Source organism: Phocoena sinus, chromosome 16 (assembly GCF_008692025.1).
Source record: "Phocoena sinus isolate mPhoSin1 chromosome 16, mPhoSin1.pri, whole genome shotgun sequence".
Taxonomy (NCBI): domain Eukaryota; kingdom Metazoa; phylum Chordata; class Mammalia; order Artiodactyla; family Phocoenidae; genus Phocoena; species Phocoena sinus.
In genome coordinates, this window is record NC_045778.1 from 73,344,931 (window position 1) to 73,361,797 (window position 16,867).

At 45.2% G+C, this 16,867-nt stretch overlaps 1 protein-coding gene and 1 non-coding gene across 8 annotated transcripts in view; both read left to right on the forward strand.

Annotated features, from left to right (window-relative positions):
• Positions 1-16,867, forward strand: part of GRK5 (G protein-coupled receptor kinase 5) — a 224,645-nt gene that overhangs the window by 23,939 nt on the left and 183,839 nt on the right. The gene's annotated exons all lie outside the window — the stretch shown is intronic.
• TRNAQ-UUG lies at positions 6,968-7,040 on the forward strand. Its single transcript has one exon. It is a non-coding gene; the product is annotated as a tRNA-Gln (tRNA).

Consider the following 16,867-nt stretch of genomic DNA (forward strand, 5'->3'; position numbering starts at 1 on the left):
CACAAAAGACCAGATAGATTTAATTGATACTTATAGGACATTCCATCCAGAAACAGCAGATTACACTTTCTTCTCAAGTGCGCACAGAACATTTTCCAGGATAGATCACATCTTGGGTCACAAATCAAGCCACAGTAAATTTAAGAAAAATGAAATCATATCAAGCATCTTTCCTGACCACAGTGCTATGAGATTAGAAATGAATTACAGGGAAAGAAACGTAAAAAACACAAACACATGGAGGCTAAACAGTACGTTACTAAATAACCAAGAGATCACTGAAGAAATCAAAGAGGAAATCAAAAAATACCTAGAGACAAATGACAATGAAAACATGACAATCCAAAACCTATGGGAGGCAGAAAAAGCAGTTCTAAGAGGGAAGTTTATAGCTATACAAGCCTACCTCAAGAAACAAGAAAAATCTCAAATAAACAATCTAACCTTACACCTGAAGGCACTAGAGGAAGAATAAACAAAACCCAGAGTTAGCAGAAGGAAAGAAATCATCAAGATCAGAGCAGAAATAAATGAAATAGAAACAAAGAAAACAATAGCAAGGATCAATAAAACTAAAAGCTGGTTCTTTGAGAAGATAAAACAAAATTGATAAACCATTAGCGAGACTCATCAAGAAAAAGAGGGAGAGAACTCAAATCAATAAAATTAGAAATGAAAAAGGAGAAGTTACGACAGACAACACAGAAATACAAAGCGTCCTAAGGAGACTACTACAAGCAACTCTATGCCAATAAAATGGACAACCTGGAAGAAATGGACAAATTCTTAGAAAGGTATAACCTTCTAAGACTCTACCAGGAAGAAATAGAAAATATGAACCGACCAATCACAAGTAATGAAATTGAAACTGTGATTAAAAATCTTGCAACAAACAGAAGTCCAGGACCAGATGGTTTCACAGGTGAGTTCTATCAGACATTTAGAGAAGAGCTAACACCCATCCTTCTCACACTCTTCCAAAAAATTGCAGGGGAAGGAACACTCCCAAACTCATTCTATGAGGCCACCATCACCCTGATACCAAAACCAGACAAAGATACTACAAAAAAAGAAAATTACAGACCAATATCACTGATGAATATAGATGTAAATATCCTCAACAAAATAATAGCAAACAGAATCCAACAACACATTAAAAGAATCATACACCATGATCAAGTGGGATTTATCCCAGGGATGCAAGGATTCTTCAATATACCATAAATCAATGTGATAAACGATATTAACAAATTGAAGAATAACAACCATATGATCATCTCAATAGATGCAGAAAAAGCTTTTGACAAAATTCAACACCCATTTATGATAAAAACTCTCCAGAAAGTGGCCATAGAGGGAACCTACCTCAACATAATAAAGGCCATATACGACATCATTCTCAATGGTGAAAAACTGAAAGCATTTCCTCGAAGATCAGGAACAAGACAAGGATGTCCACTGTCACCACTATTATTCAGCATAGTTTTGGAAGTCCTAGCCACAGCAATCAGAGAAGAAAAAGAAATAAAAGGAATACAAATTGGAAAAGAAGAAGTAAAACTGTCATTGTTTGCGATGACATGATACTATACGTAGAGAATCCTAAAGATGCCAGCAGAAAACTACTAGAGCTACTCAAGAATTTGGTAAAGTTGCAGGATACAAAATTAATGCACAGAAATCTCTTGCATTCCTATACACTAATGATGAAAAATCTGAAAGAGAAATTAAGGAAACACTCCCATTTACCATTGCAATAAAAAGAATAAAGTACCTAGGAATAAACCTACCTAAGGAGACAAAACACCTGTATGCAGAAAACGGTAAGACACTGATGAAAGAACTTAAAGATGATACCAACAGATGGAGAGATATACCATGTTCTTGGATTGGAAGAATCAATATTGTGAAAATGACTCTACTACCCAAAGCAATCTACAGATTCAATGCAATCCCTATCAAATTACCAATAGCATTTTTTACGGAACTAGAACAAAAAATGTTAAAATTTGCATGGAAACACAAAAGACCCCGAATAGCCAAAGCAGTCTTGAGGGAAAAGACCAGAGCTGGAGGAATCAGACCTCCTGAGTTCAGACTATACTACAAAGCTACAGTAATCAAGACAATATGGTACTGGCACAAAAACAGAAACATAGATCAATGGAACAAGATAGAAAGCCCAGAAATAAACCCACACACCTATGGTCAACTAATCTATGACAAAGAAGTAAGGATATACAATGGAGAAAAGACAGTCTTCAATAAGTGGTGCTGGGAAAACTGGACAGCTACATGGAAAAGGATGAAATTAGAACAATCCCTAACACCATACACAAAAATGAACTCAAAATGGATTAGAGACCTAAGTGTAAGACCAGACACTATAAAACTCTTAGGGGAAAACATAGGAAGAACACTCTTTGACATAAATCACAGCAAGATATTTTTTGATCCACCTCCTAGAGTAATGGAGATAAAAACAAAACTAAACAAATGGGACCTAATGAAACTTGAAAGCTTTTGCACAGCAAAGGAAACCATAAACAAGACGAAAAGACAACCCTCAAAATGGGAGAAAGTATTTGCAAATGAATCAATGGATTAATCTCCAAAATATATAAACAGCTCATGCAGCTCAATATTAAAGAAACAAACAACCCAATCCAAAAATGGGCAGAAGACCTAAATAGACATTTCTCCAAAGAAGACATACAGATGGCCAAGAGGCACATGAAAAGCTCCTCAAATCACAATTATTAGAGAAATGCAAATCAAAACTACAATGAGGTATCACCTCACACCAGTCAGAATGGGCATCATCAGAAAATGTACAAACAACAAATGCTGGAGAGGGTGTGGAGAAAAGGGAACTCTCTTGCACTGTTGGTGGGAATGTAAATTGATACAGCCACTATGGAGAACAGTATGGAGGTTCCTTAAAAAACTAAAAATTTGGGCTTCCCTGGTGGCACAGTGGTTGAGAGTCCGCCTGCTGATGAAGGGGACGTGGGTTCGTTCCCCGGTCCGGGGAGATCCCACATGCCGCGGAGCGGCTGGGCCCGTGAGCCATGGCCACTGAGCCTGCACGTCCGGAGCCTGTGCTCCACAACGGGAGAGGCCGCAACAGTGAGAGGCCCATGTAACCCAAAAAAAAAAAAAAAAAAAAAACTAAAAATTGAATTACCATATGATTCAGCAATCCCACTACTGGGCATATACCCAGTGAAAACCATAATTCAAAAAGACACATGCACCCCAATGTTCATTGCAGCATTGTTTACAATAGCCAGGTCACGGAAACAACCTACATGCCCACCGACAGACGAATGGATAAAGAAGATGTGGTATGTATATACAATGGAATATTACTCAGCCATAAAAAGGAACGAAATTGGGTCATTTGTAGAGACGTGCATGCATCTGGAGACTGTCATACAGAGTGAAGTAAGTCAGAAAGAGAAAAATAAATATTGTATGTTAGTGCATATATGTGGAACCTAGAAAAATGGTACAGATGAACCGTTTGCAGGGCAGAAATTGAGACACAGAAGTAGAGAACAAACGTATCGACGCCAAGGGTGGAAAGCTGTGGGTGGGAGGGGGTGGTGGTGTGATGAATTGGGCGATTGGGATTGACATGTATACACTGATGTATATAAAATTGATGACTAAGTGGCTTCCCAGGTGGCGCAGTGGTTGAGAGTCCGCCTGCCGATGCAGGGGACGCGGGTTCGTGCCCCGGTCCGGGAAGATCCCACATGACGCGGAGCGGCTGGGCCCGTGAGCCATGGCTGCTGAGCCTACGCGTCCAGAGCCTGTGCCCCGCAACGGGAGAGGCCACAAAGGTGAGAGGCCCACGTACCGTAAAAAAAAAAAAAAAAAATTGATGACTAATAAGGACCTGCTGTATAAAAAAATAAATAAAATAAAATTCAAAAATAAAAAAAATGAAAACTGGAAGTTTTGGCAATATGAAATAGGAGTTCTTACGTAGCAACATCTGTCTACAGTTGTATATTGGTTGTCTATTTTGGGGCAAGGTTTCAGGCTCTACATTTCACCATAGACCCCACTATTCCCTCTTGCCTCATACCAAGTCCCCTTTACTCAATTATGTCACCTGACCAACCCCCAGTTTGGGACCCCTGTCCTTTTCCATAATATATTTGCCTTGAAAACTTTAAGTTATATAATAAAAACAAGTTCTTTTTTTTTTTTTACAAAGCAGTTTTGCAGGCACAGGGTTCACTTAAAACATAATTTCAGCAGGCACAGATATTGTTCATTTAATGCTGAGAACTGGCAAGAACCCTGTATGAATACTTAGCAGTCGGAATGTGTTGGAGTGAAGGCCATGGCAGGCATTATCTGGAGTCTCCAGTATACTGAATGGAAGGGCTTTCTTCAAGGAAACAAAAAGTAACACACAAAGCTAAGTGACAGCAGCAGTGTTCAAGGGGAAGACCCTTAAACTTCTGGGATACTGAAGGAGGTGGGGAGCTGGGGAAGGCAGGTGCAAGGGGAGAGACCCTCCCATCAGCTTCTCCCACTCCCCATGGGAACATTCCACGACAAAGGAAATGGAAGCAAGTGAGCTGGGAAATACCCAAGCTGAAGCTCCAAGGATGCTGTTTACAAGTTCTTACAGGAAAGACTATTATGGGCGAGCTCTTAATGGGTTGTCTGTCTGTCAAGGGAAGAGAGACTGGGGTGGGGGAGGGCTGGAGTTAAGATGGAAATGGCTCAAGCACTGAATCTTGCATTTCCTGTCTTTCCATTTGCAATCTGCCTGGGGATTAAAAGGCCAGGAGGGGAGCCTGCTGAGCTGGGGAGGAAGGGGGATCTCTGTGTGTGTGTGTGTGTGTGTGTGTGTGTGTGTGTGTGTGTGTGTGTGTGTGTGTGTTCCTTTTTCATGTCCTGAGTATTTTCTGGGTGCAGAGAGGGCTTTCTGGCCTGCAGAGGAGAGGATACCCCTTATAGTGGATGGAAGCTGCCCAGATGACAGGCTGGAAGATCAGATGTTATTGCTTTCCTGGGTGGAGGGTGAACTGGAAGGAGAGGTGCCTAGCCCTGAAGATCACAGTGAAAATTTGGACTAGCTCACCCTGGGGAGGTGGCACGATTTCCTCTGAAGTTTTAAAATAAAGGGCAGAGATTCGATTCCATCTGGAATGATGGGTGTGGCCATGCCTGGCGGCTGGGATGGACACAATGATCCTCCCAGCCCTCTTTGTTCTGGGACTAGACACCCCACTCCTCAGCGCCTGAGAAAATTCGGGGACTACAAAGGTTTAGTCTCAGCACATTAGAATTACTGCTAGAAAATAAAGATCCTTAAAGCTGGATCCTTTGGCTTCTTGGGCAGCAAACAGAGAAACGCCTCCCTTCTGTTAGACACTCAAGCTCCAGTGTCATAGAGCAGAGTGAAGAGAATCTTCTTCTTTATTTAAAAGTGGACTGCATGGCGGTTGACTATTCCAGGGCCCGACATTAAATAACCGAATGCAGTTTGCTGTCTGGAAGTGGTTCGCCACGTTCTCCTGGGCCCCGTCGAGAAGTGGTGACCCCTGCAAAGAAGGGTGATAATGTGGCCAGTGTTAGGATTCATAGTGTCCCCTTTCATTCTTAAAAGGGTCCCTGCTTGGACAATAAGTTGCGTAGTCACTTTACCGTGAAAGAGCAGAAGACACTCAGTAGAAAACTTTGTTTGGGGAGGCAGTGTTGAAACCAAGCCATTTGAAAAACATGATTTTCCACTTAAAAATATATATAGGGCTTCCCTGGTGGCGCAGTGGTTAAGAATCTGCCTGCCAGTGCAGGGGACACGGGTTCGAGCCCTGGTCCGGGAAGATCCCACATGCCGTGGAGCAACTCAGCCCATGCGCCACAACTACTGAGCCTGCACTCTAGAGCCTGTGAGCCACAACTACTGAGCCCGTGTGCCTAGAGCCTATGCTCCACGACAAGAGAAGCCACCCAATGAGAAGCCCACGAACCGCAACGAAGAGTAGCCCTACTCGCCGCAACTAGAGAGACCCCGTGCGCAGCAACGAAGACCCAACGCAGCCCCCCCCGCCAAAAAAAAATATATATTTATTTCTTTTTTGTAAAATCTAAATGATGTCTGCAACCTTCAGAGCCTGACTTCTTGCTCGAAAGAGAGGAAGGAAGTTTTGTTATTGAGAAAGCTCATTGACTAAAACCAAACAGAAAAACAAACAAATAAAAAACAAAAAACCCCAAGGAGAATGAAGTAAAGGAACCTGGAGCTTCCTCATCAGAGGCCCGAACCATGCAGGGGCTGCGGGGGCTGAAAGGGGGCTTGTAGCAGCCTTCTGTCCACGTGGGCAGACGCCTCAGAAGCAGGGCCTTCTGTCCACATGGGCAGACCCCTCGGAAGCAGGGTTTTGAAAGGAAAGAGGATGCAGAGAGGTTCATGACTTGATGCTGGCCAGCTGGAACATTCAGGATGCAGATGCCCAGGCCACAGGGCCCTGAGGTCAGAGGGAGCAGGCTGGTGCCAGACTCTTAGCCCTTTGCTGGGGCCACTGGTCCATCTGTGACCACGGTTGATTGCAAGAGTGTGGGTTAGGGGTTGAAAAACATCTGGGCTCTAGACACTTCTGTTAAAAGATAAACTGAGGGATATTAAAAATTTTAAGGGTTTATTGGAGCAAAAATCAGTTCCTATCGGGCAGTGCCAAACCAGAAGCAGTTAGGAGTGTTCCACTGACTGGGGGCTGGGGGGACTTATATAGAGAAACTGCGAAAGCAAAGAAAGGAAATGATTCAGTTGACTGAAATGTAAAGCCCAGTTGGCTCTTTGTGATTGGTTGTCCTTAGCCTTTTAATTTCGTAACCTCGAAGCACTTACAGGCTTAGATTTTGGTTGGCTTATGTAGGCTGCCTCAGCCTAACCACCTCCTTCTTAATTAATGCAACACCAAAAAAGACAAAAAGGACTTCCCTGGTGGTCCAGTGGTTAGGACTCTGCACTTTGACTGCAGGGGGCACAGGTTCGATCCCTGGTCAGGGAAATAAGATCCCGCATGACACGCAGCGTGGCCAAAAAAATAAAAAAATTAATGCAGCACTTCCTAGGCGGGGTGACCTATACTGAATCATTCTCTTGGTTTCCTCATCTATAAACTAGGGATGGTACCACCACCTATTTCCAGGGCTTCTGTGAGAACAAATGGAGGAGGGCAAAGCTGGGCTGGGCCATGCCAACCTGAGGGGTTGGCCTGTGGTCCATTTGTGGTCACAAGGAGGGCTCTTTCCTGTGGGCAAAAGGGAGTAGTAACCCTCGAGCAACTTCGCTTTAGGGCCATGTGACAGGTGGCCTACAGTGCACTCTCTTCCCAGCCCTGTCAGCGGCTGACAGGTCCAATGAGCCTTCGCCAAAATGTAGCTTTTCCTAACACGGGTCTTTCTTCAAATTCTGTCCTATACTGCTGACCACAAACTTCTCTGGGAGGGAGCGTCTTTTGCCAGAATGAAGCTGGCGTAACTGTAGAAAGAGGCAGTGTTATATATACATGATTGTGAAAAATGCTGTAGTGACTGGCACTTAGGAAATATTCATTCATTCATTTAATTTATCCACCAACAAACAGGCACTGAGCCCTGCTCTGGTACCAGGCACTGGGGCGACTGGGTTAGCCTGGCAGACATGGTCTCTGCCTTGATCTGGAACTTGCCTCCTTGAGGGAAAAGCTTGCAAATAACACAAGTAATTTACCCTCTGTTAAAGAAAAAAATAAAGACTAAGAGACCAAAGATTGAGCACTAAGTGGGAAAGTTTTACTGCTTAGTGGGGAATCCGACAGCGTGGAGTCTTGGATGTGGGGGACGAGGTCTAGGCAGGGGAAGGGTTGCTGTCGGGCTTTCATAGCTAAACACCCACAGGCTGTAACTCATTGACACTAGGAAGATAGCCTCGTTAGCATTGGTGCCCAGGCAATACCTGGGCTTGTTGGTTAGGTGGGCACCTGGCTGATTGGAGGTGGTCTCCTGCGTGACAGGGGCTGCCCATGGCATCATGGTACTCTGCCGGTTGTGTCTTGTGCTGTGTGCAAGATTTGCCGAGTCTGGATTATGGCACCCAGTGGGGTCTGTGTTGTAGCAGTAGGCTGGGTAGCCAGGTCAGGTTTGTCCCATCTAATGGGTTATATACCCGTTAAAGGTGAAAATTCTTAAGATAATGCAGAAACATGGAAAATAATCTGTGAACTCTTAACTGCAAGGAGTAGAACATGAAAAGATCACAACTGCAGTACTCAGAAATCCTGGGGTAGCAAGTGACAGAAATGCAAATCTAACTAGCTTAAACAAAAATGAGAATTTGTGGCCTCCTGTGTCTGGGAATCTAGGGTATTGTTGGATTTCTGGGTCCAGGATTCAAATAATGTCCCTGGGGTTCTTTCTGTCCCTTGCAGCTCTGCTGGTCTCTCCTCCACTTAATTCTTGGCTGCTCAGGGGGTCCCATAGCAGCCCTCTTAGCAACCCCAGTGCAAAGAGAGCATCTTTTCGGAAAAGCAGCCGGAAAGTCCTGGAAGATACACTTTTTAGTAGCACGATCTCTCTTGCCTGTCTGATGCCTGGAGTGGAGGGAAGGAATGATGGCAGGGGGTCAGGTTGAATGGCTGTCGGAGGAGGGGAGGAAGGAGGGCCACAAAGTGAAAACCACGACTGTCTACCCCAACTGTGTAAGAATAGGCACCTCCTGGTAGTGCCAGAGACTCCTCAGTAACTTGTAGTCCTGGGTGGTAGGAGCTTGGGGTTTTTTTGTTTTTGTTTTTTTTTTTTTTGCGGTATGCGGGCCTCTCACTGTTGTGGCCTCTCCCGTTGCGGAGCACAGGCTCCGGACGCGCAGGCTCAGCGGCCATAGCTCGTGGGCCTAGCTTCTCCGCGGCATGTGGGATCTTCCCGGACCGGGGCACGAACCCGTGTCCCCCGCATCGGCAGGCGGGCTCTCAACCACTGCGCCACCAGGGAAGCCCCGGAGCTTGGGTTTTAAAGTTGTTTCCAGTCATAAAAATCACAGTGTTTAAAGAGAACAGTCAGACTCAGAATTGTCCTTCCTGTTACATTATGGTTGGGGCCAAAATAGACATTTGCGTTTAAGCCTTGATCCTGTATACCAGGGTTTAGCAAACCTTTTCTGAAAAGGGCAGATAGTAAATATTTTAGACTTGTGGCCTGGGTGGCCTCTGTGGTACTACTGAACTTGACCATGGTAGCTTGAAAGCAGCCATAGCCTATGCCTAAACAAATGGACATGGGCCAGATTTGGCCCACAGGCATTATCTTGCTGGCTCCTCATATAGATGTCTGAAAATCTTGTATTCAAATAGGCCATAAAATACTGCTCTGAAGTAAACTGTATGTTTGTAAACCACATACCTGATAAGGGATTAATATCCCCCCAAAATAAGGGACTCCTAGAACTCAATAGCAAAAAACCAAATAACCCAATTAAGAAAAAGGCAAAGGACTTGAATAGACATTTCTCCAAAGAAGACATACAAATGGCTGACAAGTATATGAAAAGATACTCAACATCTCTAATCATCAGGGGAGTGCAAATCAGAGCCACAGTGAGATAATACTTCACACCCATTAGGATGGCCGTTGTCAAAAAACAAAAAATAAAAAGTGTTGGCGAGGATGTGGAGAAACTGGAACCCCTGTGCCCTGTTGATGGGAATGTAAAACGGTACAGCTGCTGCGGGAAACAGTATGGAGGGTCCTCAAAATATTAAAAATAGAACTACCATATGATAGCAATTCCACTTCTGGGTATTTATCAAAAAGAATTGAAATCAGGATCTCAAAGAGATGTTTGTACACCCATGTTCATTGCAGCATTATTCACTATAGCAAAGAGATGGAAACAACCTAAATGTCCTTTGACAGATGAATGGATTAAGAAAACGCGCGCGCGCGCGCGCGCACACACACACACACACACACACACACACACACACACAGCGGTATATTATTCAGCCTTAAAAAAGAAGGAAATCCTGCCACATGCGACAGACAACGTGGATGAATCTTGAGAACGTTATGCTAAGTGAAATAAGCTCTTCACAGAAGGACAAACACTGTATGATTCCACTTATATGAGGAAACTGAAATAGTCAAACTGATAGAAGCAGAAAGTAGAGTGGTTACCATGAGCGGGAGGGGAGGAGGGTAACGCGGAGTTGCTGTTTAATAGGTATAGAGTTTCAGTTATGCAAGAATAATTCTAGAGATCTGCTGTACACATTGTGCCTATAGTTAACAATAAACAATACTATATCGTGCACTTAAAAATGTAAGAGGGTAGGGACTTCCCTAGTGGTCCAGGGGCTAAGACTCTGCGCTCCCAATGCAGAGGGCCTGGGTTCGATCCCTGGTCAGGGAACTAGATCCCACATGCGGCAACTAAGAGTTCACATGCCGCAACTAAATATCCCGCACGTGGCAATGAAGATCCTGTGTGCCGCAGCTAAGACCTGGCGCAGCCAAAAAAAAAAAAAAAAAAAAAAAATAATGCCACAATGAAGGTTGGGGTGAATGTGTCTTTAAAACAAGAGTAAGAGGGTAAACATCATAAAAAAAAAAAAAAAACTATATCAGGGCTTCCCTGGTGGCACAGTGGTTGAGAGTCTGCTTGCTGATTCAGGGGACACGGGTTTGTGCCCCGGTCCGGGAAGATCCCACATAACGTGGAGTGGCTGGGCCCGTGAGCCATGGCCGCTGAGCCTGTGCGTCCGGAGCCTGTGCTCCGCAACGGGAGAGGCCACAACAGTGAGAGGCTTGCGTACCGCAAAAACAACAACAACAACAAAAAAAACTATATACCTAAAGTAAATTGTATAACAGTTTATTTTCTATTCCTAATGTGGTGGGAGAACATTTGGAAAACATAAAATTGATCCCACCACAAAAGCAAGGAATTAGAATTGCCCTGTTCAAAGGGGCAAGTGATGATCCATCACAGATCAGTCAGCTGAAGAAATCAGTCATGGCCACATCGGAAGAGATGATGTCTGAAGGCTGCAAGATGGCTGGCTGGGTTCAAATGCTGGCTAGGATAGCTCTTCTTGCCGGTTTTAGCAATTCATACAGTTGTGTCACGGATTTGAGACTAGCATGGCATGCCTAGTTGAGGTTTAAAGCTCCCTCCTGGACCCTCCAAGCCAGGTGTTGCTCAGGATCAAAAACATTCATTGTTTGGTCAACCGAAGGCCCTCGCAGCTCTGATGAGAATGTCACCTGCGAAGGACTGGGCTCCTCCCAGGTTTGCATTTTAGCACCATCAGAGTCTGCTTCGGCAGCTGCTGTTTTAATGGACACAGAGGGAGTGGCTGAGGGCCTCATGGGGGTCTGTTCCAGATGAGAAAAGCCTGTGGTCCTGGGGTCAGAGTGGGATCTTGGACCTTCTTACGTTCCGCAGATGTGATTGCATGGCACGCAGAGGTAACCTGGAGTGCAGAGTCCATGTGACCGTCTTGGGGTATCCACTCCACGCCTCCTACCCAGGCCAGTGAAAGGCGGAAACTCTGAGAACATTCCACTTGAATAAGATGCGTTTAATAAGAACAACGGGAAATGGTAAACCTGGCTTGGGGAAAGGGAATGTGCTCTTTCATGTAAAACAAACCAAAAATGTGACTGTGGGAAGCATCCAAAAAATAAGATGACCTGGAGGCTGGATTTAAAAATTGGCACTGGGGGAAATCTCGTTTCCCCAGTCGATGACTCCCCCTTTAGCTGTGCTTATGCCAGTGGAGCAAACCAAAATAACTTCATAAATTAAAGTTTATGCAGGGAAGAAAGCTAGGCCTGGACTATCACACACCAGATGAAAACCTTGACAGCTTTGTTTACAACTGACATCCTTGGTTTGAAGGTTAATGGTGTCTAGAGAAGGTTAGGTTGTACACATGTGCAATTAGAAAAATCACTGTTGATAGAGAGAGACAGAGCTGTGTTTACTTACTATAGTTTATGCCACCTTTGTTGGCTTGTTTGTTTTCCCTTCTGGAAAGAATGTCTTTGTCCTTCAGTAATTAATTATAACCAGCTTTTGTTTAGATCCAAGTACATGGAAACTGCTCAGAGAGCTCAAAGTATGTCAGTAGTAGTGCCTTGTAACTAGGACCTCGATTTTTTTTTCCTTTCATTATGCAAGAAGTAGAAGGATGCATTTGGGATGTAAAAGGTTCAAATTACAGAGCAGCATACATTCACAGGAGAGCTCAAAACTCCCCTCACCGCCACCAACCCGCCGCCCTCACTGCCCTTGAGGTTTCCTGTTCTTTCTAGAACTGTTTCTTTATGTTCACTGTTTATATGTCCACCAATAAGTGTGTATTTATGTATACATAATATACACACTTTTATTTTTAATACACGTATGGGGACATGATGTACATATTGGCGGACAACTTGCTTTTTTCACTTCACGTGTCCAGATCTGCTGCTGGTCAGTCCATGTGTGCGTGACTTTTAATGCTGCAACACATCTCATAATATGCGTGCGTAACTTACTGAACCATTTATATATCCTTCCTTTTGCTGTTAAATGAAGTAATGAAGGCATGACATCACGACTGCCTTCTGGAGCTAGACTGCCTGGCTTTGAAATGGGACTTCACTTGAGGGGTTGGGGGTCAGGGGTGTACGACCCAGGGCGGGGTTGGCAAACTGCAGCCCTCTGGCCAAATCTGCCCTCCTCATGTTTTTGTATGGCCCATGAGGCAAGAATGATTTTCTTATTTTCAAATGGTTGAAAAAGAAAATCAAAAGATAAATGTTTCCTGATATATGAAAATTTTTTGAGATTCAAAATTCAGTGTCCATAAATAAAGTTTTGTTGGAATATAGCCATGCTCATGTGTTTACTGTTGTCTGGGGCTGCTTTCATGACGCAACAGCAGAGTTGAATAGTTGTGACAGCAACCATCTGGTCCACCTAAAATATTTACCATCTGGCCTCTTACTGAAAACATTTGTTGACCCTTGACCTAGGGCAAATTACTAAGCTCTCCATGTCTCCACTTTCTATACCGTAAAATAAAGATAATAATAAAACCTACTTTGTTCAAATATAGTTAAAAAAAAACCCCAAGAAACAAGACCTACTTTGTAGGGTGAAGTTACTTATCTATATCAAATAAATATCACATGTAGATTATACCAGATTATAATGTGTCAAATGTATGTGTATAAATTACATGTGAAACATTTAGAACCCTTTAAATGCTTCATAAAGGTTGGCTACTATTATACCATCATTATTATCATTATCATAACTCTGTGCACGTGTGCAGGGACACTGCAGACACCGGAAGTGGACTTGATGGTGGAGGGATGTTGGTGAGTGCTACCGAATTGCTTTCCAGAACAGCTTTACCAATTTTTGCTCCCAGGAGTCCCTGCCGTCCCACATTTCTGACCAGCTGGATAGGGACTCACGGAGTAGATTAAAACAACTCGAGTCTGTGAAGAGTTGGGTCCTTTTGGGCTCCAAACACACTCTTGAGAGGCAGAATTTCCCCTCTGAGTGCTGTGCCCAGATCTCTGGGTCGACCGTGCCTGGAAAGGTGTCCCCTCCAATCAGCATGAACTCACAGTTGTTGAGTGAGGGCCTCCTCTGTGCTGAGCCCTGGGCCTGTACGTTCTCATTTTAAGTTTTCACAGCCACCTCTATTTTCCAGATGAAAACTGAGGGGCTCAGAGAAATTAACTTGCACAAGGTTCACAAAACTTTTGATGTCACTCCCTTACTTCCAGGAAGGGATAAGGAGGTGTCAGACTCTCCATCCGCTCCCCTTACTTTCCCAAATCAGCATCTTGATAACTGGGTACGAGCTACGTGGAAAATTGGCAGTGAGCTTCAAAGGGAGTGGCCTAGTCACGGCTGAGTTTATCTCCTCCCGTTCTAAGTAAAGAGAATTTGTCATAGCATACGTTACTATATTTTTCATGCCCCAGTGTCACACTTTGTGCTGCTCAGTCACGCTGGGAATGATGCAGTTCTAATAGATAACCCCCCGTTGGGTAAAATGTCTATTTTTAGGCGTCTCCCGGCGCTCCTGTGAGGGGCCTTTGCAATAGCATTTCTCATGTTCCATCAGCGGTCTGCAAAAACATGAAGCAAATTTACCCGGATATTGTTGACCTTGTACACGAGGGGAAGAATGTTTCTGGTTTTGTGTGTGTTTTCACTGACGAACATTTGCATTCTTTCCTTCTTCACTTCTTATTTTTTCTCATACTGACATTAAGAAACAACAGAACGCCACTTACCCCACAATTTAAAACTTGGGATCTTAACCTGTACAGACAGTTGTTCTCCATGAGGAATGTGAAACATTTGACAGAATTTCCTGAAGGAATGAAGAGCCACAATCCCTTGATTAAAACCACGTTACAACAGAAATCAGGCCATATCCGAAAGCCCCTGGCAGAGGGCTGCTTATTTGATCAAATGAAAAAGGTAGCACAAGTTGGATGCTTATGGCATCACCAGGGCCTTTCTGTGATGCTTAAACTTTTTAAAGAACGTACTGAGAACTTCCTCTTAAAGCTGTCTCTGCTCTGAGTTATTTTCGCAAAGGCTGGCCTTCCTTCCTGCATCCCAGTGACTGATAGTCATGGTAATAGATGAAAAGCCCAAACTTCCATTCTGACAGGCTGTGAACTTTTATCTGAAGTTGTAATTGTCAGGCTCCCCTTGTTCTTTTCTTGCTGTCTTATACAGCGGATGATGAAAGGGGCCTGGGGAGAGGTAAAAGAAAAAGCCTTCCAGAAGGTATGTGCCTAAAGCAGGGTTTGTCAGCCTTATCAGTATTGACATTTGGGGCTAGATAATCCTTTATTGTGGGGTTGTCCTGTGCACTGGAGGGTGTTTTGTTTGTTTTTTTAAAAAAATTATTTATTTATTTTTGGCTGTGTTGGGTTTTCATTTCTGTGCGAGGTCTTTCTCTAGTTGTGGCAAGCGGGGGCCACTCTTCATCGCGGTGCGCGGGCCTCTCACTGTCGCGGAGCACAGCTCCAGACGTGCAGGCTCAGTAGTTGTGGCTCATGGGCCCAATTGCTCTGCGGCATGTGGGATCCTCCCAGACCAGGGCTCGAACCCGTGTCCCCTGCATCAGTAGGCAGATTCTCAGCCACTGCGCCACCAGGGAAGTCCTGGAGGGTGTTGTTGTTTTTTTTTTTGCGGTATGTGGGCCTCTCACTGTTGTGGCATCTCCCATTGCGGAGCACAGGTTCCGGACGCGCAGGCTCAATGGCCATGGCTCACGGGCCCAGTCGCTGTGTGGCATGTGGGATCCTCCCGGACTGGGGCACGAACCCATGTCCCCTGCATTGGCAGGTGGACTCCCAACCACTGCGCCACCAGGGAAGCCCCTGGAGGGTGTTTTTAACAGCATCCCTAGATGCTAGTAACACTCCTGTAGTTACGACAGCCAAAAATGACTCCACACACTGCCAGGTGTCCCAGTGTTGAGAGCCACTGGCCTTGATCTTGGTGGTCTTGAACTTGCATCCTGCTCCTTTGCCCTGTGCATCTCCCACTTGCAGCTCTCCCATGAACAGGAACCTGTTTTCTTCATCCTACCCTTACTGCCTTGAGACAGTGCTACATCTGGACAGGTGTGCCAAGCTCGCCCCGGCCCGGGAACCTGGAATAAGGCGTTTCGCTTGAGGTGCTGCAGCCAGCACTCTGCCCGGCAGGTCCCTGTCGCTGCTTGTGCTGCAAGGTATGCTGATGGGCAGGTGTGTCAGTAGTAAGACCGTCTTGGAGACAGGTGTGTGGAAGGGAAACTGTCTGGTCGGTGTGGGGTGGAGCCTGGCAGCCCCAGCTTCTGGTCCTGATGGCAGGGGCAACTGATGGATCACCACGCTCTGATCCCTGGCAGCTCAGGCCTGTGATAGACAAGAGAGCTGCCCTGCTGTTTCCCGTTTTGGAATCTGAGGGCAGAGATGGTGAAACTCCTGGGAGAGGCTCAGCTGGATCCCAGTGAGCGGGAACACAGCCCTTTCCCAGGGCCGAGGGGCGGGAGGTTCCATGAGTACCTCTCTCTGGGACATATGGCTCCACCGGCCCCCAGAGCACCCAGACACCTGGGTGCAGTGGCTACACTGGGGCGCTGGGGGAAGAGCACTGGTCCAGGAGTCACGTGGCCTGAGTTTGGTTTCCATTCTACTCCGAGTAGCAGTGTGACCTTAGGCAAATAGAGTCCTCCCTCTGTCCTCATGTTTCCCATAAAGCCACCTTCCTGTGTTCCTGTAGAACATTCTTCACTTCTGTTTTCTCCTGACTTACAGGCAAAGGTGGGATTGTTGACAGGTGGAATTGTGGCCTTATTGAATTTGCTTTTAGTTGTGAGTTGCTGACTAGTGGGGTTCAATGAGGGGCTTGGGGGGGCTCATTCATTGTTTTTTCCCTCATGTTTATGGGGTCTTGGAGGAGAGCCCAATAAATAGCATTTCTCTTTCCTGAAGAAATTGAGAGATGAGACCCTGGTTGCGGGTTTGAACTTTGGAACTTGTCCAGATTTATTTATCAAGTAAGTCATCTTCTTCCCCTGGAGCCAGTAAATCAAGTGTCCCAAAGGCCAGGAGTTTTTAGGGAAAGTGCTGGACACTGGAGGGCAAGGGTCATGGTCAGTGTGGACTGTGAAGGCCCTGTCCTATGCCCGGTAGGGGATGCTGGCCTGGCTTTCCTTGACCATCTCATTGCTTCAGGCTGGTTTCAGACCCTGGCTGTCCTGACCTGCTGGTGAGGGAATACTGCTGTCATGTCCTTCTGAGCCTGGAGACAGCTCAGTGGTGACAGCCCAGGGACGACGCAGTGGTG